The 27,152-nt window shown below is 42.1% G+C and overlaps 1 protein-coding gene and 1 long non-coding RNA gene across 2 annotated transcripts in view; both read right to left on the reverse strand.

The window, feature by feature from the left end:
* kcnn3 (potassium intermediate/small conductance calcium-activated channel, subfamily N, member 3) overlaps positions 1 to 27,152 on the reverse strand; it is a 285,265-nt gene that overhangs the window by 135,392 nt on the left and 122,721 nt on the right. The gene's annotated exons all lie outside the window — the stretch shown is intronic.
* On the reverse strand, positions 1,920 to 26,941 carry LOC117514336. Its single transcript, XR_004561861.1, has 3 exons — positions 26,930 to 26,941; positions 23,615 to 23,619; positions 1,920 to 2,066 (listed from the first exon to the last, which is right to left on the reverse strand). It is a non-coding gene; the product is annotated as an uncharacterized LOC117514336 (long non-coding RNA).

The following is a 27,152-nucleotide window of genomic DNA, read 5'->3' on the forward strand; positions in this document are numbered from 1 at the left end:
GATAGAGGCATGGATGACAGGAAATTTCCTACAGCTAAACAGTACCAAAACAAAAGCCATCCTTGTTGGCACACCATATCAGCTCCATTCATCCCCAATTACAATTCTCTCATTTTCAGGCCACTCCATCCCCTTATCCTCCTCTGTAACAAACCTCGGGTCAGGTTTGACTCCACCCTCTCTTTTGATCATCATATCCATCACCTTTGTAAAATCTCATTTTTTTCACTTTGGAAACATTACCAAGCTCCGCTCCTCCATTTCCTTTAGTGATGCTGAAAGGCTGGTCCATGCCTTTGTCTCCTCCAGGCTAGACTATTGTAATTCCCTCCTTGTCGGGATGTCAAGCAGGAGCAATCAGAAGCTCCAGCACATTCAGAGCTGCGCTGGCTGGGTCCTGATGAGGAGGTGCAAATATGATCATATTACCCCTATACTTCAAACCCTCCACTGGCTCCCGGTCCAGCAGAGGACTGAGTACAAGTGCTACCTGCTGACCTTCCAGTGCCTCCATGGCCATGCCCCGGACTATCTGACAGAGCTCCTCACTCCACACACTACCACTCGACACCTCCGGTCCACTGAGTCAAATCGCCTCTGCCAACCTCGGACCGAGCTCCACACCATGGGGGACAGATCTTTTCAGGCAACTGCCCCACGACTACGGAATGCCCTGAGAGCGCCACAGTCTGTGGAGTCTTTTAAAAATCAGCTAAAGACATTTTTATTTAGAAAGGTTTTTAATGTGTAATTTTAATATATTTTTGTTCATTTTTATGTTGTAGCACTTTGAGATTTTTTGTAAATGTAAAGTACGTTATAAATAAATTTGATTATTATTATTATTATCTTGAATTAAGATTGTTAAATCTAGAAATAAGCATGTCAAACACTTAAAATAAGAAAATAACCCTTAAAACAACATAAATGATCTAACATGTCGAAATATAAACTTTTTTTATCATGGTACACTGCAAATTATTTGGTTCTTATCCACATAAAACAACTTTAGATTTAGAAGTGTTACGGTGTATGCCAAAAGCCAGAAACTGTTGTACACACAAAAAAGTTCAGATGTATCAAAGTGTGTGTACGCATGGATCCAAGCACATTCCTTTTGTACATTCCAATCAACATGGAATTGAGCGCACATGCAGATGTACCAAACTCCTCCGTGTTCACACATCCATCAGGGGAGGTGATGGTGTAGTGGTTAAGCCTTGGGCTTGAGACCAGAGGAGCCTCGGTTCAAATCCCAGCTTGACTGGAAAACCACTAAGGGTCCTTTGGCAAGGTTCTTAATCCCCTAGTTGCTCCCGGTGTGTTGTGGGTGCCTTGCATGGCAACAGCCTCACAGCGGGGTGAATGTGAGGCATTTTTGTTGCAAAGCACTTTGAGCGTCTGATGCAGATGGAAAAGTGCTATATAAATGCAGTCCATTTACCATTGACCTGACTATGCAAATTTATTTAAATAGTGTGTTGTTGTGTGTAAAAGTTGAAGCAGAGTGCAGAAAAGATGAAAGCTGTGGCTTGGGCTTCTTTCTCTCAAACAGCTCGTCGCAATGTGCAATGAAAAAGTAATGAGTGCGTGCGTGTGTGTGAGGCTATATAAATGCTGAGGCTCATAATGGCACACACACACTGAAATACAAAAAAAAAATGGTCAGATGGAGGATTTCAGAGGGGACAGAGTGGAGGAATTCACCCCCTTTGACAAACAAGTGGCTGTGATAGTGGGTGACACAGCTCTCACTGGAGTGGTGGAAGCAAATAAAGGTGACTCAGATCATCCCATGCTGGACTCATAAATGCTGTCATTATACTGGTCAAACAATAGGCTGCTCACAATACACATAGCTGTGAAACTTCACCAGCAGGCCCCGGCGTGTCCACGCCAGCTGCTGATGACTGCCCGACTGGCCGTGTCCCGATTGCCCGTGTCCCAATTGCCCCCTCCACTACTGTCCAAGTGCAGGAATGAAGTTCATTGTACCGCCTCTCTTGGTCTGTGTTGGGGTTCGTTCTGCAGCTCTAGTTTCACCAGCAAAGCACAAAACAAAAAAACTGAATGCACACACGGACAAATGTGCCAACGCTGGTTTTCAATTAAACAAATAAACTATTTAGTCACTGGTGTACATATCACTCCTTGTTTTCACATTATTTACAGTTTCTCAGCCTCACCTCTAAGTGTCGCCAAAGGAACAATAGCTGTAGAAAACGTGCGTTTTGGTAAAAGGACTGCATTTATATAGCGCTTTTCCATCTGCATCAGACGCTCAAAGCGCTTTACAATTATGCCTCACATTCACCCCGATGTCAGGGTGCTGCCATACAAGGCGCTCACTACACACCGGGAGCAATAGGGGATTAAAGACCTTGCCCAAGGGCCCTTAGTGATTTTCCAGTCAGGCAGGGATTTGAACCCATGATCTTCTGGACTCAAGCCCAACACCTTAACCACTAGACCATCACCTCCCCTTGGAGTTGGCATGGAGCACCGCACAATTCCACTGTCATTTCACTTTTGATACATCTGAATGTTAACGTGAAGACAGACGTACACCACGTTTTTGTGCGTACACAAACTTTGTACATGTGGCCCCAGATGACTATGAAGGTTATACTGACTGCATTTTTTCTGCTAATAAACATCTGAAACTCCTACACACTGTAACTATAAGTCATGATTTCATTTGTCTTTATACCATTTGGGCTGTCCTTACAGAGAGGGATGGCAAAGTTAGGGATGAATTTATTGGCACTCATGACAATTTCATGTGCATTTTCTCAATGTGGAAAGCAGAAGAATACGAGGGCTGTCCGTAAAGTATAGGTCCTTTTTATTTTTTTTCAAAAACTATATGGATTTCATTCATATGTTTTTACGTCAGACATGCTTGAACCCTCGTGCGCATGCGTGAGTTTGTCCATGCCTGTCGGTGACGTCATTCGCCTGTGAGCACTCCTTGTGGGAGGAGTTGTCCAGCCCTTCGTCGGAATTCCTTTGTCTGAGAAGTTGCTGAGAGACTGGCGCTTTGTTTGATCAAAATTTTTTCGAAACCTGTGAGACACATCGAAGTGGACACGGTTCGAAAAATTAAGCTGGTTTTCAGTGAAAATTTTAACAGCTGATGAGAGATTTTGAGGTGATTCTGTCGCACGTCTCGCACCGTGAAAAGTCCTTAAAGCGACAGAATCACCTCAAAATCTCTCATCAGCTGTTAAAATTTTCACTGAAGACCAGCTTAATTTTTCGAACCATGTCCACTTCGATGTGTCTCACAGGTTTAGAAAAAATTTTGATCAAACAAAGCGCCAGTCTCTCAGCAACTTCTCAGACAAAGGAATTCCGACGAGGGGCTGGACGACTCCTCCCACAAGGAGTGCTCACAGGCGAATGATGTCACCGACAGGCATGGACAAACTCACGCATGCGCACGAGGGTTCAAGCATGTCTGACGTAAAAACATATGAATGAAATCCATATAGTTTTTGAAAAAAATAAAAAGGACCTATACTTTACGGACAGCCCTCGTACCTTCCACAGTCACACATGAAGTGTCAGAGTGTTGCTGTGTGGAAACTTTGGGATGAATCCAGCTTTAACACTGCCATTACAGACTCAGTATGGTCAATCTTGTACTAAACCTCACATTTATACCACTGTTTTTGTCGTTTTCTTGCTTTTTTTGGTGGGGGGGTGGGGGTGGGGGGTCATTCTTAGTTATGAAGCCAAATGTCAGGGTTTGCATGGTCTGATTCATGGGTGCAGTTACACATAGATATGGAAATATTCTCACACAGTATCTCTACATATGCAAAGAGGATAATAAAACTGAATACCAGTTATTGTAGATGTGAGGGAACACCCTCATGCATCCAACAGAGGGGCAAAAAAAGAGTGAAAGCGTCATGAAAGTGATAAAGAAGTGTTGGATTGCGTGAGATCTGAGCGGAAAGCAAATGTTCACAGTTTCTGTGTGTGCACGAGCAGTGCTGCTGAATTTGCCACTAGAAAGTCTAAAAACAGCGACAGGATGACAGTAGAGACAGGATTTCACCAGTGGCGTCTTCTGAGACTTGGAGTTTCCCCTCATCCAATGCAAATAACAAAAGACTATCTGGGTCAGTTAAAAAAAGAAGCCCACCAGAGGCTGGTGGACCACAGATATATCTGATAAAACGTCAAATGGGTGAAAGGCTTCTTTCTTACTGAAGTCTGTGAAGGACTCCGTGGTTGACATCATTCTCATTTTCTCCTTTTATTATTCCCAAGGTGGATATACATTCTGTCGAGTCTGCAGAACATGACATCACCGACTGCTCATCCAAGCAGTATGAATCTCAGGCCTACATCTCAAAGAAGATAACCATTTCTTTTGGAAGACTGTTGCTCACTTTGTCTTCCTAATACCATCTGCCAGCATTGAGTGGCTGCAAGCGCCAAGACAATGTTTTCTTAATCAATGGACTGCCTCTCAATTCATCCAAAAGTAACTAAATTGCCCAAAGAGTAACACTGCTCACTAATGCTTCAAGTGCACTAATGCAATGAAGAAAACCCTTTCTCACCCACTATCATACAGCCTCTATTTGATTAATTTACAGAACAATTCAATTTTGTCTTTCAAGTCTTTTCAAGTCTGGATTCTTGCAGGTTTGTGAGCTAACATTAATCCTTTAATTTTAAAGTACTGTTTCTTCTTGTGTTAAAGTTTCTTTCTCGAGACAGAAAGGGCCAATGGAGCACTTACAGATTCGTGACTCATCCCGCAGACCTGAACTGCAAATACATAGAAATGCACACCCAAGCACATGCCCGTTGGACACTCAGGGTTGTAATCTCGCTGATGTTTTGAGCACGGTCTAAAATGCAAGGTGTATCTTGGGCGTGTCCAACTTTACTTTGCTGTTTAAGTGATGCGCAATCTGAGTGAAAATTAAGGCACAGGCCACTCGGGGGTTTTTAATCAAGCGGTTAGGTCTGGCCATCCACAATTAGGCACAACTGGCCACTCAACTCCTACCCATGGCATGGCCAAGAGGCTGGGCGTGCCTTCCATTCCTCTTGCCCCAGTACCCTGACACCGTGGGTTGCAGTAGTGTGTAGGGGTTTTGCTGACTACTGGGTGGTCCAAAGAGTTGGTATTGGCCCTCTCTCTCTCTGGGGTTTTGGGTTTTGCTCGATATTGGGGTTTGAGGTTTGTGTCCAAAGTTTCATGCTAACAGAACAGCTTCACTGCCATGTATGGGGAGGTTAAACTATTTCATTATTCTGCTGGTCTGTGGTCCCCATGATTACTTCTTGGCTCCTAGTGGCACGGGGTAATGGTCTTGACCCTGTCTTTGTGAATGTCCTACCCCATGGGGATAGGTTGATCTGTGGTGCTGGCTGTGGCTGTGGAGTCCTGTGTTGCAGTTTGGGGGCTATGTGGCACTGGTGCAACTTTTTACTGTCATTCACATTAGCATTTTTATCTTTCACACTTTGGACATAGGTTCAGAGCTTTCTCACATACTTATGCACATTCATGTGATTCATGTCTTCTCAAAATACACAGTAACTCACATAAAATCCTCCAGATTTCTATATGGCAGACTCAGCAGGTGACAGAATTGAGAGGTTTTCTGGAGCGGAAACAGAGCTTCATGCAAAGTATCAAAGCCTGTGAGCAGATCAGTTACAGGAGCAGCAACTCTGTGAGGAGAAGCAGGTGAGCACCTCATTCCTGAAACACTTTCTCTTCTTCCATCCCCACAGACAGCTACCCCCCCAACCCCAAGCTTTGATGACTGGCCCTGTCTTGGTGCACCCCACCAAGGAGACAAGAAAATCAAAAGCAGCAAGAGCATATCATAACAATTCAAATCCAAGGAGCACTAATCTGCTTCTTGCATGGGTCAAGTAAATTATTCACATGTTGTGAACTTGCCAATGTAATAATGAGTACTGTCTGAAATAAACAGCAGAAAAACTTTAGACCCTGTTTTGTTGGTCGATGGTGCAAATACTTTCTGCTGCCTCATGAAAGTAATCCACCGGTACTGCAGTGTGGCTGCTGGGCATGAAAACCTGCACTGACACCTGCATTGCGCTGTAGACATACACGGCTTAAGCCCCTTTCACACCGGGCCAACGTAGAGCTGCATAATGCGACGTACTGACTACGTCAAGCTTATGCAGCCCTATGTGGCAATACGCTGAGGAACGCAAAGGGGTCTGTGAAATGGATGCAAAAAATTTAACATGTTTAATTTTTTCGCAGACATTCGGTGTAGAACACTGGACATAGTGCTCGACGCCAGTCTATGCAACACCCCGCTACTGTATGCAAGTCTACGTAACATTGCGCTACTATACACCATGCCTCTGCAATTGTATGCTACCCTACGCCAGTTGGGCAAAAAAATCTGTTTCGGTTTTTTATCAGTACAGACCTGCATTGCTAGATTTTATTCTTTCCACTGAACTTTGATGGCAGTGAAGCTTCAAAACCACAGAAGAAGAAGAGGAAGACCCAGCTTCTCCTCTGCATGCAACATATGCAGCCATTCCTGCGTATTAAATGCAAACAATGTAACTCTACGCAGGCCCGGTGTGAAATAGGCTTTAGGGACGTCACATGAAGTACATGTTACATAAAGTACATGTAACATTATTTGTGAGCTTCCGCAATTCAGATTATTATATGGTATGGGATTTTGCCAACTTCTGATTGGCCCATTCACCACTTTCTGAACTCTACCACATGCCGAGTTGACCGCTGGTGGAGCCGAGTAGACAGCGCATGCGAAACGAGTACACCTCGCGTGCAGCATAGCGCTAGTTAATCAAGCGACGCCTTCTATCGATAACCAATCAGATAATGCGATACAATGCCTACTCTGGCTGTCAGTTTGTTGACAAGATGGTAGAAGACAGGTTTGTGTCTGTTAGCGACGCTGACTTAAAACGAAATTTTACACAAAAAAGATGCGAAGAATACCCGCAGAAATACACAGTCAGCAGCCAACCTGTTTCGCAAGTACGTCACTGAAAAGGGACATGCACCCAACTTTGAAACTTATAATAGACGGATGCTTGACGGAGTACTCGGTCAATTTTATGCAGAAGCTAGACAGCCAAATGGCAAACTTTATAAGAAAACAAGCCTGATGGCTCTTTGTCACGGACTTAACAGGCATCTCCAGTCGATCGATGGGATGTCAGCTGGTGCAGTATGACAGTAATAATAAAGAGTTGAAACATGAGATTGATTTTTCAGTTTTAGTATGTTTGACAAACTCACAATTTTCTTGTTTACCATATAATAAAGTAGTTACAGACTTTGATTTCAGTGTACCTGTGATTATGCGGACCTGGTCAGGATGGGGTTCTCGGCCAAGGCCTCGATGAACCCCATCCTGACCAGGTCCGCATAATCACGGGCACACCTCATCAAAAGTCGATAATTGTATAGTGTTAATTCTAATATTTAACCTGGTTTCAGTCCTCAATCAGTTATCTTTCGCATTAGCCATATATCCATTTGTACACTGATTTATAATAAAAACTGCCTTAAGGGAATTTTCCTTGATTCATCATTTGGTAGACAAATGGTGTTTCAGTCCTCAGTCTCCAATTTTTCTGGCCAGTCTGCAGTAGGTACAATGTTAATTCTGACTAATGATGTGCGAATGCACACAGTGTTCACTCAATCTCAGCAGTCTTCAGATAGGTTTGTGGTGGAGGAAGCTGATTTATATCTCAGTATCTATGTGATAACATTTTTTATCAAAACAGGGACAGAAAGTAAAAAGTACATAAAATAAAGTTAAAGTTCAAAACAGCACAAAAAATGTTAATGTGACATAAGAACAGTTACGGCACACAGTGATGAAAACACCTTAAAAAAAAAAAGTCATTGGCTTATTACTGATGTTTTACTAATATAAAATAAAACACAACAACAGGCATAACAGAACAAAGTTGCCATTGTACAATGTGATTGTAATTTACTGTATTTCTATAATGCAATTATTACAAATGTCTTGTAAATATCAGAAGATACAAGGAGGAAAAAGACAGTGTTAACTTAATTGTCTTTTGCTGTGTCCTTCAAAGGCTGCATTCCACAAAGATTTGGCCTCCCAAGACAGCACAGGCTGAACCAAACCTTTCTGAAATTAGATGATCTAGCCCACAGAGCATTTTGCGATTGTGTCATTAGCTTATACCAATTCTACTCCATCACCTGGCAACCTTGACAGCTGCACGCAACAAACTTATATAGTGGGTGTAACCTGCAGTTGAGTAATAATTTTTAATACTTATTTATACTCCATAAACTATATATTATTTATATTTTATAAACATTACCTATTTATAACTGTACATATTTGTACATATTGTACAAAATGTCCTTGTCTTTTTGTTTTAAATTTACCAACACCTGTTGTATCCTTTGTTTTGGGGGGAAAAAGGCTGCATTCATCACATGCCTTCCATGGACCCTTTGAAATGAGACAGCCTTGTTGCGCCACTACGACGCCAACCCAGTCTCACGGCAAGTCTTGATTCAGCAGCACGAAATATACATTAATCTATTGGTTTGTGATATTGTGCCTCATTTTCGTCACAACAGCACAAATTCATTGTAATTCATACCGTGATGGCTGCACGAAATTAAAAGTGAGGCGGGGTCGGGGGTGGTTATGGTTAGGGTGTGGAGAAGGAGTAGGCTTAGGTTATGGGTAAGGTTTGGGTTGGGGGTAGGAGTAGGGTTAGTAATAGTGAGTTAAAAAAAACCCTGTCACAAAAATTTGACTCATTTCGTCACGGGAACACGAAAAAACAAACACACAAAAAAAAACAAAAACAAAAAAACGTGAGACTGGGCTGATGACGCATGTGGTCAACAAATGCAGCCTTTGAAGGATGCAGCCCTTAAATTGAAACAGAGCCACAGTCTCAGAGCACCCACTTGGTGCATTTTCTTTATGTAGACCATGACCACGTTTAACCCCCAAAACGTGAATCAGCTGCAAATCGTGAATTACCCACAAACCATGAATTGCAAAATGTGAATATTGACAAAATATCTTCTGAAACATGAGTGCACATCTCGCAAAATGTGAAATTCTTCAGGATTTGGTGTAACACGTGCTTGGCTGAGGAGACATCTGTGGGATTATGACTGCACACCCCTCACTTTCACTGCACTATGGGGCTTTGCGCCATTGCGTGAGTCACGTGCATTACCGTTTGACAGGTGTACCTCCCCAGTCAAACTCCCCACCTGCCACTGTCCCCGGAGCGGGTCATGCCCACTCAGAAGCGTGAACCTACTCGGGGCTCCACCCCCCTGAAAGAAAATAAAATATTACTGCAGAGATAGGATTTGCAATCAAGATTTCCTGAAGTAATTGATCTGTAAACTGACATCCATAAACTACTTAAACTGAAAGAAAACATATATCTTGAATGATATTCACATTTTGCGACTTATGTTTTGTGAGACCTGTGTTCATGTTTTGTGGGATATTTTATTCACGTTTGCAGCAAAACTATTAGCGGTTTGCAGATATTCACGGTTTGTGTAAATTTTCATTAACAATGTGCGGATAATGCATGATTTGCAGCAGATTCACGTTTTAAGGGTCAACACCCCACAGCCAATTTTGACCTAATGAGTACCACCTAAGGTGAGTAAATAGCACTCATAATCCAGTTTCAGTTTACCATGAAGAAGAAGAAGTGAAGTTCTGAGGCCCATTGCTGCCCGTACTTATCTCTGCATTCTGTTGCACACAGCGTATGACAATCTATGACCCCCTCTGGATGATGAGGATGAGTGGACTCATCCATTATCCAGGCCGAAGTCACCGAGGTGGTTAGAAAGCTCCTCGGTGCCAGGGCTCCTGGGGTGGATGAAATCCGTCCTGAGTACCTTAAGTCTCTGGATGTTGTGGGGCTGTCTTGGCTGACACGCCTCTGCAACATCGCGTGGCGATCGGGGACAGTGCCTCTGGATTGGCAGACCAGAGTGGTGGTCCCTCTGTTTAAGAAGGGGGACCGGAGGGTGTGTTCCAACTATAGGGGGATCACACTCCTCAGCCTCCCCGGTAAGGTCTATTCCAGAGTACTGGAGAGGAGAATTCGACCGATGGTTGAACCTCGGATTCAGGAGGAGCAGTGTGGTTTTCGTCCTGGTCGCGGCACACTGGACCAGCTCTACACGCTCCATCGGGTGCTCGAGGGTTCATGGGAGTTTGCCCAACCAGTCCACATGTGTTTTGTGGATCTGGAGAAGGCATTCGACCGTGTCCCTCGGCGCACCCTGTGGGGAGTGCTCCGGGAGTATCCGGTCCCTGTACGACCGCAGCAGGAGCTTGGTTCGCATTGCCGGTAGTAAGTCAAACCTGTTTCCAGTGCACATTGGCCTCCGCCAGGGCTGCCCTTTGTCACCGGTTCTGTTCATTATTTTTATGGACAGAATTTCTAGGTGCAGCCAGGATGTAGAGGGGGTCTGGTTTGGGAACCACAGAATCTCGTCTCTGCTGTTTGCGGACGATGTGGTTCTGTTGGCTTCATCAAATCAGGACCTTCAGCGTGCACTGGGGCGGTTTGCAGCCGAGTGTGAAGCGTCCGGGATGAAAATCAGCACCTCCAAATCTGAGGCCATGGTTCTCGACCGGTAAAAGGTGCTTTGCCCTCTTCAGGTCGGTGGAGTGTCCTTGCCTCAAGTGGAGGAGTTTAAGTATTTCGGGGTCTTGTTCACGAGTGAGGGACGGATGGAGCGTGAGATCGATAGACGGATCGGTGCAGCATCTGCAATGATGCGGTCGCTGTATCGGACCGTCGTGGTGAAGAGAGAGCTGAGTAGGGGGGCAAAGCTCTCGATTTACCGATCGATCTACGTTCTGATCCTCACCTATGGTCATGAGATTTGGCTCATGACCGAAAGAACGAGATCGCGAGTACAAGCGGCCGAGATGAGTTTCCTCCGCAGGGTGGCTGGGCGCTCCCTTAGAGATAGGGTGAGGAGCTCGGTCACTTGGGAGGAGCTCGGAGTCGAGCCGCTGCTCCTCCACGTCGAAAGGAGCCAGTTGAGGTGGCTTGGGCATCTTTTCCGGATGCCCCCTGGACGCCCCCTGGACGCCTCGCTGGAGAGGTGTTCCATCTCACACATCTCACTGGGAGGAGGCCCCGGGGAAGACCCAGGACATGCTGGAGGGACTACATCTCTCGGCTGGCTTGGAAACGCCTTGGGGTTCCCCCGGAGGAGCTGGAGGAGGTGTGTATGGATCTGGAGGTCTGGGCGGCTTTGCTTGAGCTGCTGCCCCCATGACCCGACTCCGGATAAAGCGGAAGAAAATGGATGGATGAGACACCTATCCATCAGAGGTTACTTCTCCAACTCATGCTGACACCATTTACAGTTGGATGAAGTAAGACAATGCAGATGAAGGTTCTTGTCCAAGGAAACAGACAGGTAGCATGAGCTGGAATCAAACTCAGTACTGGCAAACCAGCTGCTTACTCATTAAATTACCTACTCTACAGGTAATTCAGACTGCGTACACAAATTCCACCATTCCACAGTAGTAACCATAGGTAGGTAGAAGCGGATGGATGGCACACAAATGTGTACAGTGGTCAAAAATTAGACTTCCTCCCACTTTTGTGATGTGATGCAAATTATTGCTGCCATATTCCAGCAATAATGGAATTGTTTAGCATATTTTGAATGCTTCATCTCCAAAGTAAAGTGCAAACAGTCAATATCAAGGTCCAGAAGATTATTTTCTTTTTAAAACCCTATTCGCTCTATGCAAAACCATGCAGACAAAGCCTTTGCCACCATTTTGGCAGTTTTTATCCCATAACGCCATAGGTTTCTGTCAGGCAAGGGCCGAGGCGGGGCACAAACAGGGTTGGACACAAATGCAAGACTCATACTGCAGGTTTAGGAGTAAAAAGGCTTTATCGGAGAAAACAAGCAAAGGTTAGGTATACTGGTGGTCAAACAGCCAAGCAAACAAAACTGGAAGGAGTAGGCAAGGACATCGTCAAAAACAGGCAGGTTTCACGAACACGGCAAGGCAGGATACAGAGGCTGAGACTAGTGCGAGGTCAAAAACAAGGTGAGGTCAATACACAGGTAGACAAAAGAACAAGACTCCTGGAAGGCTGGTAAGTGAATGTGGAAATTCAACAAACTGGCAGTGAGGTGGCAAACACAAAGGACTTAAATAGAACCAGTGGTAATTAGGGAACAAGACACAGACTACGTTTACATGCCGTTAATATTTGGGTTAAGGTCAATATTCTGGTTTCTGAATCATTAGGAATAACCCGTTTACATGCTTAAGCAGACAGAGTTACTCCTGTATACATGGTCATTGGTATCATTTGGAATATCCCCATCTAAACAGCGATGCACGTCTTCCACCGGTGCTTGATTTAGTCTGGCGTTCGTGCAAATCCTGCTTCGTGTAATCCTACTTCGTGTAAAACCCCTCACTACACACTTTTCATTAACATTTTTCTCACTTTTCTCTCCTGCGGGCTGCCTCCGCACCAAAACAGTGGGAGGTGTGAGTGGCCCGCTGCGGCGTTTACAGAGCCCGCAGACATGGTAAGTGCATTGGAGGCAGTGAGAGCAATTGCGGTGATATGCCGACTGGTGCTGCGACTGGCCCGCCTGATAAGGACGCAGAACACAATGCACCATTTACCTCTGCTTCTGTGGTGTCCGGTGGGCTGCGCGCGCCGCATACAAGTAGTTGCCGTACTCAAAAAACCCAAGATTCCTTGCGGATAGGACATGTGCAGAACACAAAATAATGTTCCTTTCTATGGGGATATCCCGATGCGATGACCTGATATTCGGGTTAGAAAAGGAGTAACCCAGGGGTCTTATTCAGGTTTTTAAAACCGGAATATGAGCATATTCGGGTTTTTGCGAGTGTTTACATGGCTGTGTGCAACCGGGTTATTGCTAATATTCCGGTTATGAAAGGGTTACAAAAGGGTTATTGGCTGCATGTAAACGTAGTCACAGATGCTGGAGAACAACCTGGAAGGGGGGTGTGGCAAACAGAAGGGACAGGACACACCCACACAAAACCCTGAACACCAGATAAGAGAGTGCAGTAAGACAAAAGCAAAGTGAATTGAGCCCAACTCAAAGGTGAACCTAAAACCACCGTGATCTAAACAAAATGTCAAAACCACTAATGAACAAAACCCAAGTACAAATAAAATAAAGACCAAACATGAAAAAACAAAGAATTAATCAGAGAACAAATGCAAGTACTGAAAAGAAATCAACAACAGAAAAAAAGGATCAGATAAAAAAGATTGGAACTAACACATGGCCTAAGTAAGATAAACAGATAATTTAACATATGATAAAATCAAAACAAACAAGTGATACAACTACAAAACACAACCAGTGACCTCAATATATCAAACAGGAAATTTAAGACACAGGATCGAAAACCAATACACACATGAGTCCAGATAATAACAAGAGCCCAGAACGGGTTGAATCATGACAGTTTCAGCCATACATAGCCCACACTATACCTTTCAGGAATGCTTATGTCAAAACAAATTATGTTAAAAAAGTTTCATTGTGAATGGAGCATTTTAAAATTTTGACCCATAGTCTTTCATTGGCCTCTACCTTCTCTAGCTGTCTGCCATTAATTCATTCTTTCATTTTCTACATCCACTGATTCTAACTAAAGGTCATGGGGGGGAGGGGGGGGGGGCAGGAGCCTATACCAGTGGTCATTGGTGAGAGACAGCGTACACCTTGGACAGGCTGCCAGACCATTGCAGGGCCAACACACATAGACAAACACATTCACACTCTTACTTACAGTCAATTTAGTGTCATCAGTTCACCTAACCTGAATGTCTTTGGAAGTGGAAGGAAGCTGGAGCACCCACAGGGAACTACGAGGAGACCAAGGAAACTCCACACAAAAAAGACCAGGTCAGAAGTGAAAAGTTGATAAAGTTGAGGCCACGGCCCGCTCTGTTTACCAATAAAATTAATTTAAAAGGGTAGGAAGCATAGTCCCATACTATGCCAGTATGCTAGTCACACAAAAGGAAAAATAAGTGCGTCGTAAGTCTGGACTTGAAAGTCTCTACAGATTCTGACTGTTTTATTGATGCAGGGAGATCATTCCACAAAGCAGGTGCATGATACGGGAAAGCTCTGTGACTCACAGACTTTTTATTCACCCTAGTGGCACAGAGTAGTCCTGCACCCTGAGAACGCACAGCCCGGGCCGATACGTAGGGTTTAATTAGGTCAGCTAAGTAGGGAGGTGCTAGTCATGAACAATTTCATAGGTTAATAGCAGAACCTTAAAATGTGATGGCACAGAGACAGGAAGCCAGTGAAGAGATGCCATAATGGGTGTAAAGTGGTCAAACTTTCTGCTTCCTGTCAAACGTCTCGCAACAGCATATTGAACCAGTTGGAGACCCCTAATGCTGGACTGCGGTAAACCAGAAAATAGAACAATGCAGTAGTTCAATTTAGAAGAAACAAATGCATGAATCAGGGTCTCAGCATCAGCCATAGACAGGATGGGATGAATCTTCGCTATATTTTACAGGTGCAAGAAAGCAGTCCTCATAATATCTCTAATATGGAAGTCAAAGGACAATGTAGGATCAAAAATTACCCCAAGGTTCCTCACTTTGTCAGTGTGATGTATGACACACAAGCCTAGGCTAAGCGTAAGCTGTTCAAATTGATGCCAATGTCTCACTGGACCAAGAACCATCATTTCAGTCTTGTCAGAGTTCAAAAATAGGAAATTGCTGGACATTCAGCTTTTCACTGATGCAAGGCAATCCTCTAAGGATTTCATGTGGTTGAGATTACCAGGCATGTATAACTGAGTGTCATCAGCATAGCAATGAAAGGTAATCCCACAACGCCACAATATGTGCCCAAGGGGTGCTATGTAAAGGGAGAAAAGCAGGGTGCCTAAGATGGACCCCGTGGAACCCCAAATTTCATGTCACCAAGGTTAGAGGTAGTGTTATTGTTCAAAACACAGTGAGAACGACTGGTCAGGTATGATGTCAACCATGAAAGGGCATTTCCAGTAATTCCAAAAATGATTCTCTAGCCCAGTGATTCTCAACCGGGGTGCCGTGATCGATCGTCAGGGGTGCCGTGGGCAATTATCAAATATCACCATTATCGGGTGTATGTGCTGTAATAGTGTGGCAGATGGTGTAATGCTCTTTATTCCAGTAGATGGCAGCAAAGCGCGCAGTAGCGCTGAGCCGTGTGCCGACAAGGAGGCGTGATCGCCATTTTAATTCCGGGCAAGTTAGTGATTTGTGTGCATAGAAGTTCACTTAGTCTCGTCAAGAAACACGTGGAATATGCCGGAAAGCTGCGCATGTTGGCAAAGTCACAAACGGAGGAACAAGGGAGACAATATTTCCTTCCATAAGTCAGTGGTTTTGGTTATTGTTGTCACTTTGTCCGTGATAGTTGGATGATAAACAGCTGTATGTCTCCTGCCGTACCTGTGTCACCCGATGACACGGATCATTAATTTCACTTATGTCTAGTTGATATTTTTCACTGCTAGACCAATGTCTAGTTAAAATTCTTGTCGTTAGTGACTAAAAATTGTTCGACAAGACTGGGGAGTTTTTTGTTTTTTTTTGCACCTTAAAATAATGAGATTAATGACCCGCGCTGTGCTGCCACACACATAGAGATGTGCACACACACACCGCTGACTTCATGAATGAAACTCGGTCAATAAAGGATAATTGTGTAAAAATATAATATATATAAATGTATTGTAATGGTTTTAGGAGCCGCGCTGCGTTGAACACAGCAGCAGCTCAGCCGAGCAGCGTAGCTTATCAGCGCAGATCCCCTGTAACTTTCAACACTAATACTTGTGAATGTGTGTGTGTCAGAGTAAGTTTAATACTTTCCTGACATAATTTAATGTAATTTAATTTTACTGGCTCGATATCCAGGACAAAATGGCATTTTAACACGTATTTTGCGAGCATTTTTCTGAGTGTGTCCAGTCGCGGATCTCCATTGAAAATGCATTAACATCCGGGTACTTCGTCAATATTTTGCCCGGTTAGGAGGCGTCATGTCGCTGTCCATGAAGGGACGTTTTCGTTTAGTGTGCAGCATTGGGACTGCGCTCTCTAGTTCTCATATACAGCTCCATGACTATAGTATACTATGTTACGTCATATCTGTATCGCACGTGTTGCTAACGTGCTAACGCACCGTGTAGAGACAGTCGAGTTAGTAATGCGTGACACATGACAGTGGTGTGCCACAGGATTTTGTAAATATAAAAAGGGTGCCGCGGCTCAAAAAAGGTTGAAAATCACTGCTCTAGCCTATCAAGTAGAATACAGTGATCCATTGTATTGTATTTGATACAATGGATCACTGTATTAGCACTAGAGATCTAACAGCACCAGAACCGCAGTGGTGTCCAAGTCCATTGCAAGCAGAAGATCATTTATCACTTTTGTGAGAGCTGTATCTGTGGAATGATATTTTAAATGCAGATTGCAGTGGCTCAAAAAGATTATTCTCAGTAAGGTGGTCCATGAGCTGCTGTGAAACCACTTTTTCCAGAATTTTAGAGCAAAAAGATAGATTTGATATCGGCCTATAGTTTTATAATATACTAGGGTCAAGAATAGATTTCTTAAGTAATGGTTTAATCACTGCAGATTTGTAACATTTAGGACAGATTAATCATTTCCAGCACAGTCTGCCCAAGAGCAGGCCACAGATCCTTCAACAGTTTTGTTGGTATAGGATCAAATAAGGTTGTGATTTTAGTAAACATTGCAAGTTTCATCAGCACACCTAGTGAGATACTATCAAATTCTGTAAATCTAGGTAATACCTCAGTGATGGCACCCATCTTGATAGCAGTGGCTTGGTTAATGCATGCTGGGATATGTTTAACCTAATGTCATCTATTATCTTCTCGAAGTAATCCAAGAAATATTGTGGTGTAAAAGGAGGGGATCCCAGTGAACAGGAGGTCAGCTCTGTGGAAAAACAGGTTGCTGATTTCCTCCTATCTAAAGGTATAGAAATGGATTTAAATAACATTGAAGCGTGCCACCCTCTGCCCCGGAGAAATGACGGTGATAAACGAACCGTCATCATGAGATTCATCAACAGAAAACACAAAACAGCACTGTTAAAACAAGGAAGAAAACTGAAAGGGACAAACGTATTCATCAATGAACATCTCACCAAACGGAATGCCGACATCGCCAGGAAAGCACGCTTCTTAAAGAAACAGGGAAAAATCCAGCACACATGGACTTCAAACTGTAAAATATTCATCAAACTGAACGGATCACCAGAACAAGCAAAGGTTATGGCAGTAAGGAACATCGAGGAGCTGGACAAATATGAACAATAGGTATGAGGACTCAAACACATCACAGCACCATGATGCAGACTGGAGCAACCCACTCATCCACATCATCTACACCCGGAGACAAGAGAGACATAATGACTAAGGATAATGATCCGTTTATTTCTGCCCAGGAGCTCTGTCTAGATACATTTAATTATAATAACTCTGCTAACCACCCTTTCGAATCTGAAAATGATCCTGATACCTTTTTCAGTGAGAATATTGTGAGACAGTGCAAATATTTTACAGAAAAACAATTCAAAAATTATAAAATCAATGATGAAGATTTTTCAATTATACATTTCAACAGCAGAAGTCTTTCTCGTAATCTGTCCACTATTAATGATTGTTTGAAAACATCCAAAAAACGTTTTTCAGTTATTGCAATTTCAGAAACATGGTTAAATGAGGATAATAAAGACCTGGTATATCTTGATGGTTATGAATTGTTCCTGGTTAATAGGCAGACGAGAAGGGGCGGAGGCGTTGCATTGTTTGTAAGGTCAGATTACAACTGTAAACTCATTAACAACATGTCATTTACAGTGGACAACATCATGGAATGTGTTACCATAGAAATTACATCTATAAACTCCAAAAACATAGTTGTTAGTTGTATTTACAGAGCTCCTGGGACAAATATTGACACCTTTGAAGACATTATCTTAGGAATGTACAACAAAATACTGTGAGAAATCTTGGAGTCATTTTTGATCAGGATATGTCATTCAAAGCGCATATTAAACAAATATGTAGGACTGCTTTTTTGCATTTACGCAATATCTCTAAAATCAGAAAGGTCTTGTCTCAGAGTGATGCTGAAAAACTAATTCATGCATTTATTTCCTCTAGGCTGGACTATTGTAATTCATTATTATCAGGTTGTCCTAAAAGTTCCCTAAAAAGCCTTCAGTTAATTCAAAATGCTGCAGCTAGAGTACTGACGGGGACTAGAAGGAGAGAGCATATCTCACCCATATTGGCCTCTCTTCATTGGCTTCCTGTTAATTCTAGAATAGAATTTAAAATTCTTCTTCTTACTTATAAGGTTTTGAATAATCAGGTCCCATCTTATCTTAGGGACCTCGTAGTACCATATCACCCCAATAGAGCGCTTCGCTCTCAGACTGCAGGCTTACTTGTAGTTCCTAGGGTTTGTAAGAGTAGAATGGGAGGCAGAGCCTTCAGCTTTCAGGCTCCTCTCCTGTGGAACCAGCTCCCAATTCAGATCAGGGAGACAGACACCCTCTCTACTTTTAAGATTAGGCTTAAAACTTTCCTTTTTGCTAAAGCTTATAGTTAGGGCTGGATCAGGTGACCCTGAACCATCCCTTAGTTATGCTGCTATAGACGTAGACTGCTGGGGGGTTCCCATGATGCACTGTTTCTTTCTCTTTTTGCTCTGTATGCACCACTCTGCATTTAATCATTAGTGATCGATCTCTGCTCCCCTCCACAGCATGTCTTTTTCCTGGTTGTCTCCCTCAGCCCCAACCAGTCCCAGCAGAAGACTGCCCCTCCCTGAGCCAGGTTCGGCTGGAGGTTTCTTCCTGTTAAAAGGGAGTTTTTCCTTCCCACTGTAGCCAAGTGCTTGCTCACAGGGGGTCGTTTTGACCGTTGGGGTTTTACATAATTATTGTATGGCCTTGCCTTACAATATAAAGCGCCTTGGGGCAACTGTTTGTTGTGATTTGGCGCTATATAAAAAAAATTGATTGATTGATTGAAAATCAACAGAAATAAGCATTTATTTGTCTGTGGAGATTTCAATATAGATTTTTTAAACCCTCACAATCATCCACAAATCACTTCATTTATAAACACCTTGTATTGTTTAGGACTGTTTCCAACCATCATTCATCCTAGCAGAATAACTATGGACTGAACAACTCTCATTGACAATATTTTAACTAACGTTATATCCGGTAATCTTAGTGTGGGACTACTGGTCAGTGATATCAGTGATCACTTGCCAGTTTTCTCAGTCTTTGCATTGGAGGGTTGTTGTAAGTATCGAAGCAATATCAAATTCATGAGTAGAAAAGTAACACCTGAAACAATTGATAATTTAAGGGAGGATTTATCAAGTCAGAATTGGTCAGATGTTTTTGTTGATGATGTTGACAGGTCATATGATGCTTTCATCTCCATTTTTTCCAGTTTGTATAATAAACACTGTCCATTTGTTGACAAAATATATAGAAATCAATATAGCAACAAACCATGGATAACTAAGGGGCTTCAGAGGGCATGTAAAAAGAAAAACGTACTATATAAACATTTCATAAAACTACGAACTAAGGAAGCTGAAAGTAAGTATAAAACATATAAGAATAAGTTAATCAATATCATGAGACTCAGTAAAAAAATATATTATAATGAGTTACTTGTCAAAAATAGAAATAACATCAAAAACACATGGAACATATTAAATGAAATAGTAAAAAAGAATAGAGTAACTAGAGATTATCCTTCATTTTTTCAGAGTAAGAACTACATCACAATTGATAACGACGAGTCTATTGCTGAACACTTTAATGAATACTTTGTTAATGTGGGTAAAAATCTTGCCAGTAAAATTGACTCATCAACTAATAACTTCTGGGTAAATAATTCAACGTTTAACAAATCTGTTTCAATGTTCATTGGTGGTACTCATGAAAGGGAAATACTTGATCTGGTTCATGGTTCAAAAAGTAAGAAATCGACTGATTTTAATAATTTGGATATGACTTTATTAAAAAAAGTTATTGATTGTATAGTAAAACCGTTCAATTATATTTGCAACATGTCACTAAGTACTGGTAAATTTCCTTCTCAAATGAAAATAGCCAAAGTAATTCCTCTGTTTAAAACTGGTGACAAACACACATTTTCTAATTATAGACCTATATCACTCCTGCCACAATTTTCCAAAATTTTGGAAAAAATATTTGCTAAAAGATTAAATGATTATTTACTGAAGCACAACATCATTTGTGAAGAACAATATGGATTCAGAAGGTCTCGAACTACATCACATGCTTTGATGGACTTTGTGGAAAGTATAGCAACTGCAATTGACAATAAACAAAACACAATAGGTGTTTTTTTTTATTTACAGAAAGCGTTTGACACAATTAACCATGGAATACTATTAATTAAACTGCAGAAATATGGAATCAGAGGTGTGGCATATGAATGGATAGCTAGTTATTTACAAGGCAGATTTCAGTATGTTCAGTTCAATAATACAAATTCTGAACTCAGGGATGTCACATGTGGGGTGCCGCAGGGCTCAGTGCTGGGTCCTTTGTTGTTTATAATCTATATAAATTATATAAGTTGGGTGTCGAGTTCACTGAGATGTGTCCTTTTTGCGGATGATACAACTGTGTTCTGTAGCGGTGAAAATCTTGAACAGCTTCTGGACATAGTGGAGAAAGAACTGGAAAAATTTAAGGTTTGGTTTGACGCTAATAAGTTGTCACTCAACCTTGGGAAAACTAAATGTATTATATTTGGAAATAAACAGGCACCCAAATGTAAAAATTTAACTATAAACAATAAGGAAACTGAGTTAGTAACAGAGAATACATTTTTAGGTGTTATAATTGATAATAAACTTAGCTGGAAACCACATATAAATTATGTGAAATCAAAATTGTCAAAAACTATAGCCATTCTGTATAAAGCCTAAGACCTACTGCCGCAAGAAGGGTTACTTACTTTATATCATTCTCTGATGGTACCATATATGACATATTGTGTTGAGTCATGGGGAAACACTTACAAATCAAATACCAATCCAATATTCCTTTTGCAAAAACGAGCCATACGAATCATCTGCAATAAACAATATCGTGAACCAACTCATTCTTTATTTGTGTCTTTAAATTTATTAAAATTCATAGATTTGGTCAATTACATTATAATTCAAACTTTATTTCGAGCGAAAAACCAAGCCTTACCGAGACATGTCCAGAGTCTGTTCCGATTGAGGGAATCCAGATATAGTTTAAGAGGTTGTGCAATTTTTATGAAACCACCAGTAAGAACAAATGTAAAGGGTTTTTGTGTGTCTGTGGTTGGGGTGAGGAAATGGAACAAATGTTCAACAGAGGTTAGAATGAATAGTACCTTAGTAAGATTTAAGAAACTACTCAAAAAGAACATCATGTTTAAGTATCATAAAGAAGCAAATATAATTTGATTTATATGGAATGTTCAATTTATAAGTGGGACTCATTGTATATTTGAATGTGTGGGTATGTATATGCGTATGTAGATATAGATATGGGTAGGTGTATATGTATATGTATATAAGTGACTGTGTATATGTATGTATGTATATATTTATGTTTGTAAAGTATATAAGTATGTATATAGGTATATATGGCACGGCCCAAGCGGAGGGTCACCCCCGGGGGCCTGGTCTGCTTGAGGTTTCTTCCTTATAGGGAGTTTTTCCTCGCCACAGTTGCCTAGTGCTCGCTCTGGGGGTTGGTGGGGTTGGTCCTTGCTGGCGTGAGGTGCCTTGATTCGACTTTCTTGTGATCTGGTACTATATAAATATAATTACAAGTGAATAGTATATTGATGTGTATGTCTGTGTGTCGACATGTAGTAGTGAATTTGTATTTATGTAAATATGACTGATAAGAATTGTTGGACTTGTACGAGCAGGGGTGGGCGCTAATAAGCTTTGCTTCAGCCCACACCCTTTCGGACTCACTAGTTTTATCTGTGTTTGTTTGTGGAATTGTTCATTTTTTTCTATTTGAATATTTTGTGTGCCGAATAAAAACTTTGTCACATTGTCACATTGAGAGCGACTCACAGGTGGTTATCCATGAATAAGTGTTGATACCGTGTTGAACAAGAACTTTGAGTTATGCTTGTTTCTGTTGATCAAATCACAGTAATAGGCACTCTTTGTAGCCAGTAGTGCATGGTTATAGTCCGAGATAGCATCACCCCATACGAGGTGGAATACTTCGAAATTTAAACTATGCCATTTTTGTTCTAGACCTCTAGCCTTATGTTTGAGGTTACGCAAGTAATCACTGAACCAAGGCAACTGTGTTTTTTTTTGGGGGGGGGGGGGTGGTTTTTATTTAGGTGTAGCAATCGTATCGAGTGTAGTTTTGAGCTTCTGACTTTAAACTGTCGACAAGACTGTCTACTGAATGGGCATTTTCTAAATGTGACCCTAAGATATTAGGCAGTCTAGCTGCAAGTTAAGTGGTAGTTGAGGAGTTGATGTATCGCCGCAATGATAAATAAGCTCGTTGTTCCACTAAACATGGCAGCAAAACTATAAACTTAATAAGTGAGTGATCAGAGACCACTGATGCAAGAGGCATGATGTCAATATTTACGACAGCAATACCGCGTGTGAGAACCAAATCCAGGGTATTTCCACTTATGTGTGTCGAACCCTGAATGCACTGCTGGAATCCAAATACATCCATAATTTCTGTAAATAATTTGCAAAGGGGATCAGAAGGCTTATTTATATGAATGTTGAAGTCACCAACAATCAGAATGTTATCTGCACAGGTTGACAAGTTAGAGATAAACTCACTAAATTCATCTAGGAATTCAGAGCATGGGCCAGGAGGCCTACTATGTACAGTGACAAAGTAGTACGGCTGATTTTTATTATTGCGACCTTCGGTATACGTAGTATCATGAGCAACACCCCCACCTTGCTTTGTATCATGAGGGACGTGACTAAATGTGTATGCTGGTGGGCAGGACAACAGTAGGTTTAAGCCAGGTTTCACATAACCCAATTATATCTAAATGGTGCTTCATAATTAGATCATGAATCAACAGTGATTTTGATGACAGTGACCTTATGTTAATGTGACCCAGATTACGGACCTCACTGGGGTTGACCATTGGACTGTTTGGATTTAGGGGTGGTTCCAGGGTGGCATATATATGATGCCCAGAAGTAGGTTTAGGTTTGAGATATTCCACGCGGGTTGTAGAAGCAGACACAAAATATTTGATATTGCTGGAATAGCCAGCAGGCCATCCTCAATTTCAATGTCATCCAATGTAGTCATGGGTATTAAATTTGCAAGGCATATCCCTCTAGGCTTTTTATGGACACATCTGCAGAAACAGGCCACAGTCTTAACTGGACGAATTTCCCTCCCTGCCACATAAACTGCACTATCACCATAGTGGCTAATGGATTCCACATCCACATTTGTCATAAGCCCTGCAGGATCTCTAATCACCTGCTCTGTGGCTTGCTGTGAAGTTCTAATGTTACTCTTCCTGTAGAGCTCGCTCTGTGTTCGCAAACAAGATGGCAGCGTCTTCCCTGGTAGGGTGAAGGCCGTCCGGCATCAGCAACCCACTGCAGCCCCAAAACGAAGGCCAGTTATCAACAAAACTAAAACCTTGCTATCTATAAAATTGCACCAGCCACGAATTTAACAATGTCAGCCTTCTAAATGCCTGATAATTACCCCGGGAGGGGAGGGGACCAGAAACTATTAATTGATGCCAACACATCTTTTTGGCGAGGTCACAAGTCCACTCTATCCCCGGTTTGATCACTGTCTGCCTATTGGGTTCCTCCACAACCTGATCCATAACAGCTTGGCCCATGGACTAATGTCCCTCAGTGATGTATTTGCAGCACATTAATTTAAAAAGCTTTAAACGCCTAATTCTCTAACAACATCCACAACTACCTTTTCAACTGTGAACTATTAAGTTTCCAAACTCAAACAATAAGATGTGAGGATGGCTTTAAGTTCTGAGTGTACTATAATAAAACGATTGTCTCTTTAATACTTTGTGTATGACACATTATTGTGAGTTAAGTTAGATTTCAGTACTTTCTTATTATCTTAAGTGCAAAGGGAAAAAACGAGAGTGCAGTAAACCTATCTGATCTGATTTGAAGATCATTACGAGTAAGCAGTGGTTTCCTTATAAGCGCTAAACTTATTTATTTCTGCCCACTCTCAGGCAGAATCTCATAATTTTTTTATCACAGCAGAGCATCCAGTGCCTGATGTCCATTTACGCTGTAATCTTGTGTTTTAAGCAAACCGCAGAGTTGAAACCATGCCTACAACTGCCTGCATCAGCAACTTACAACTATATTTCTGCCCAGGTTACAAATGTTTAACATGCTGTACTGATAGTGAAGTAAAGGACAAGGCCATCCTTATCCTGTGTACAGAATAATGGCCAAAATTTGGTTTGTTGTAAGTGAGGAGGAACTCGATCGCCAACCTTGTGAACCGCCTGGATGAAACACTGGACAAGAACTGGAAGTTGTGAAGAAGTTCAAGTACCATGGCACAATCATCAGCCAAGAAGGTTCAAAAACAGAGATCTTTACAATAAGTGCACAAACAACTGCAGCACCTACAAAACTCAAACAGGACGGACAAAAATATCACTTTCAGATACAAACTAAAGTTCGATCTACTGATCACAGTGAGAAAAAGTAAACTGAGGTGGTGCGGACATGTGACAAAATCAGGTAGAATCTCAAAGACCATCCTAGCGGGAACAAGACAGAGGAGGAGAAGGCATGCCAGAGAGAGAAACAGAATGACCAACAACATAGTCGAAGGGACAGGGAACAACCCTTCCACAACCCAGGTACTCGCACATGACCGCCAGTTTGGTGACAGCTGGTGAAGTGTTCATCAGTGGAGCATCCCTACAACCGTGGAAAGGGTTCAGGGACCAGTAACCAGGTCTTTGTATACCTATCCTTGATGGACCCCAATGACAAGCACCGTTTTTAGGAAGCGTTACTGTGCTAGTCCTTGGTAACACATTTTATGTATAATGTTATTGCCGAAATAAAAGTCACATTACAGTTCAAACACAATAATATCACAAGCAAAAAATAGAGTAACTTTTCCAATAGATTAAAAATATTCAAAACATTTGAATGTTTGATCCTGTCGTAGACTGGAGTCGTGTACCCCACCTCTTGTTGTGTGGGCCGCTGAAGAGGAGGTACTGCTGGCCCACTACCACCAGAGGGCGCCCTGCTTGGAGTGCGGGCTCCAAGCACGAGAGGGCGCCAGACCCAGAGGAAGTGACAGCTGTCACTCATCACACCAGCTGTCACTCATCTACACCACCACTTAAGCCGGACTGCAACTCCACCTCCCCGCCGAGAAATCGACTACCGAGAGGTACGTTCTCTGCTACTGACACATTGTGTTCTAATCCAGTTCTCATTTGCAGCCCTATTCTTGTGGACGGAGCCTTATCTGGGACTTCGGCGTTTGGCGTAACGACGACGACTGCGCCTTACTCTCTGGACAGATAAGTGGTTACACAAGAGCTGCACGAGTGTGTGATTCGGAGGTGGAGGTTCCCCCTCCTAACGGTGTACAGACCGAGGACCACTGAGTGTACAGACTTACACTCATTCATCTTGTTTCTGCTTTTTGCCAGCAGTACCAGGGTCGACAGCCGAAGACAGAGGTCACCTGGGGATTCGGGACTTGGCGGCTCCGGTGTTCTTCAGGCCGTTGGTGGTGGAAGCCGTGTGGGACGCGGCCTCTCTCTCATCGGGGTCTCCTATCTTCGAGCCTGCCCACACGTCACCTGGTGTTAATTGACTTTGCAGATTTTGTGTGTTTAGTTGTGTGTTGTCACAACATTAAATTGTTACCTTTTGGCTTACTCATTGTCCATTCATTTGCGCCCCCTGTTGTGGGTCCGTGCTACGACACCTTCCCAACACCTCTAGCCCTATGACTGCTGGTATAGGCTCCAGCATCCCCATGACCCTTAATTGGAGGAAGCGGGTATAGAAAATAAATGAATAAATGTTTGATGGTAATGTAATTATTTTGCACAGAAATCTCTGTGTGCTTTTATAAATGTCTTTGGAATACAGAACTGGAAAACCCAGCTTTCCTGAGTAAAAGCAATGTTTCTACCTCTGCACCAAAAAAAAGGTGAGTCCACTGATTCGCTCATCTATCCATCTGAAGCGTTGAACTGATCATTATCTGCTGGTTTAGTGGCTGGATGGAACAAGTGTGTGGTTTGACCTTTACTCACTGAAGCTGGGGTTTTCCACCTGTGCTGGAATCTATTGATCTACTTTTTTCTTCTTTTTTTACTGTTAATAATAACTCACTTGCATGTGAATAATCTGTAGCACATAATACTGCATATTGATCTTTTATGACACTGAGATCAAACATTTGAATATTTTCACTGTAAATATCTTGTAGAATGGATTATTCTGCGTCTGGTGATTTTACCTGAAGCTATCCACATAAATAATGAACATTTTTATTTTTAAAATTTTATCTTTAGATGAGCTGGGAACTTTCTTGTAAAGTGAATTAAAACTAAAAACCAGGTGCATCATTGTAGCTCATCTGAGTAAGCACAAAATATACATACAAGTCATCATATATTGGTTTATTTTTATCATTCATTTGTGACCATCAAGAAGAAGAAAGAGAAAATCAAACTAAATAAGAACAATCATGGATTTCTGACTCTGGCTCATGCTTTTGAATGTCACAATACTTTTTGACACAATAGAAGCAGATCTAGATCATTTCAAGTGCACTGGCAAATGAGTGATGGGATTTAATTCATTTATTCATTGTTTCAAGCACATCACTGACTATAAAAAAACAGCCAAAATAGCAAAACAGAACACTCAAGCCCCCGTCAGACATAGCAAGAATT

The sequence above is a fragment of the Thalassophryne amazonica genome, chromosome 7 (assembly GCF_902500255.1).
Source record: "Thalassophryne amazonica chromosome 7, fThaAma1.1, whole genome shotgun sequence".
NCBI classification, from domain to species: Eukaryota; Metazoa; Chordata; class Actinopteri; order Batrachoidiformes; family Batrachoididae; genus Thalassophryne; species Thalassophryne amazonica.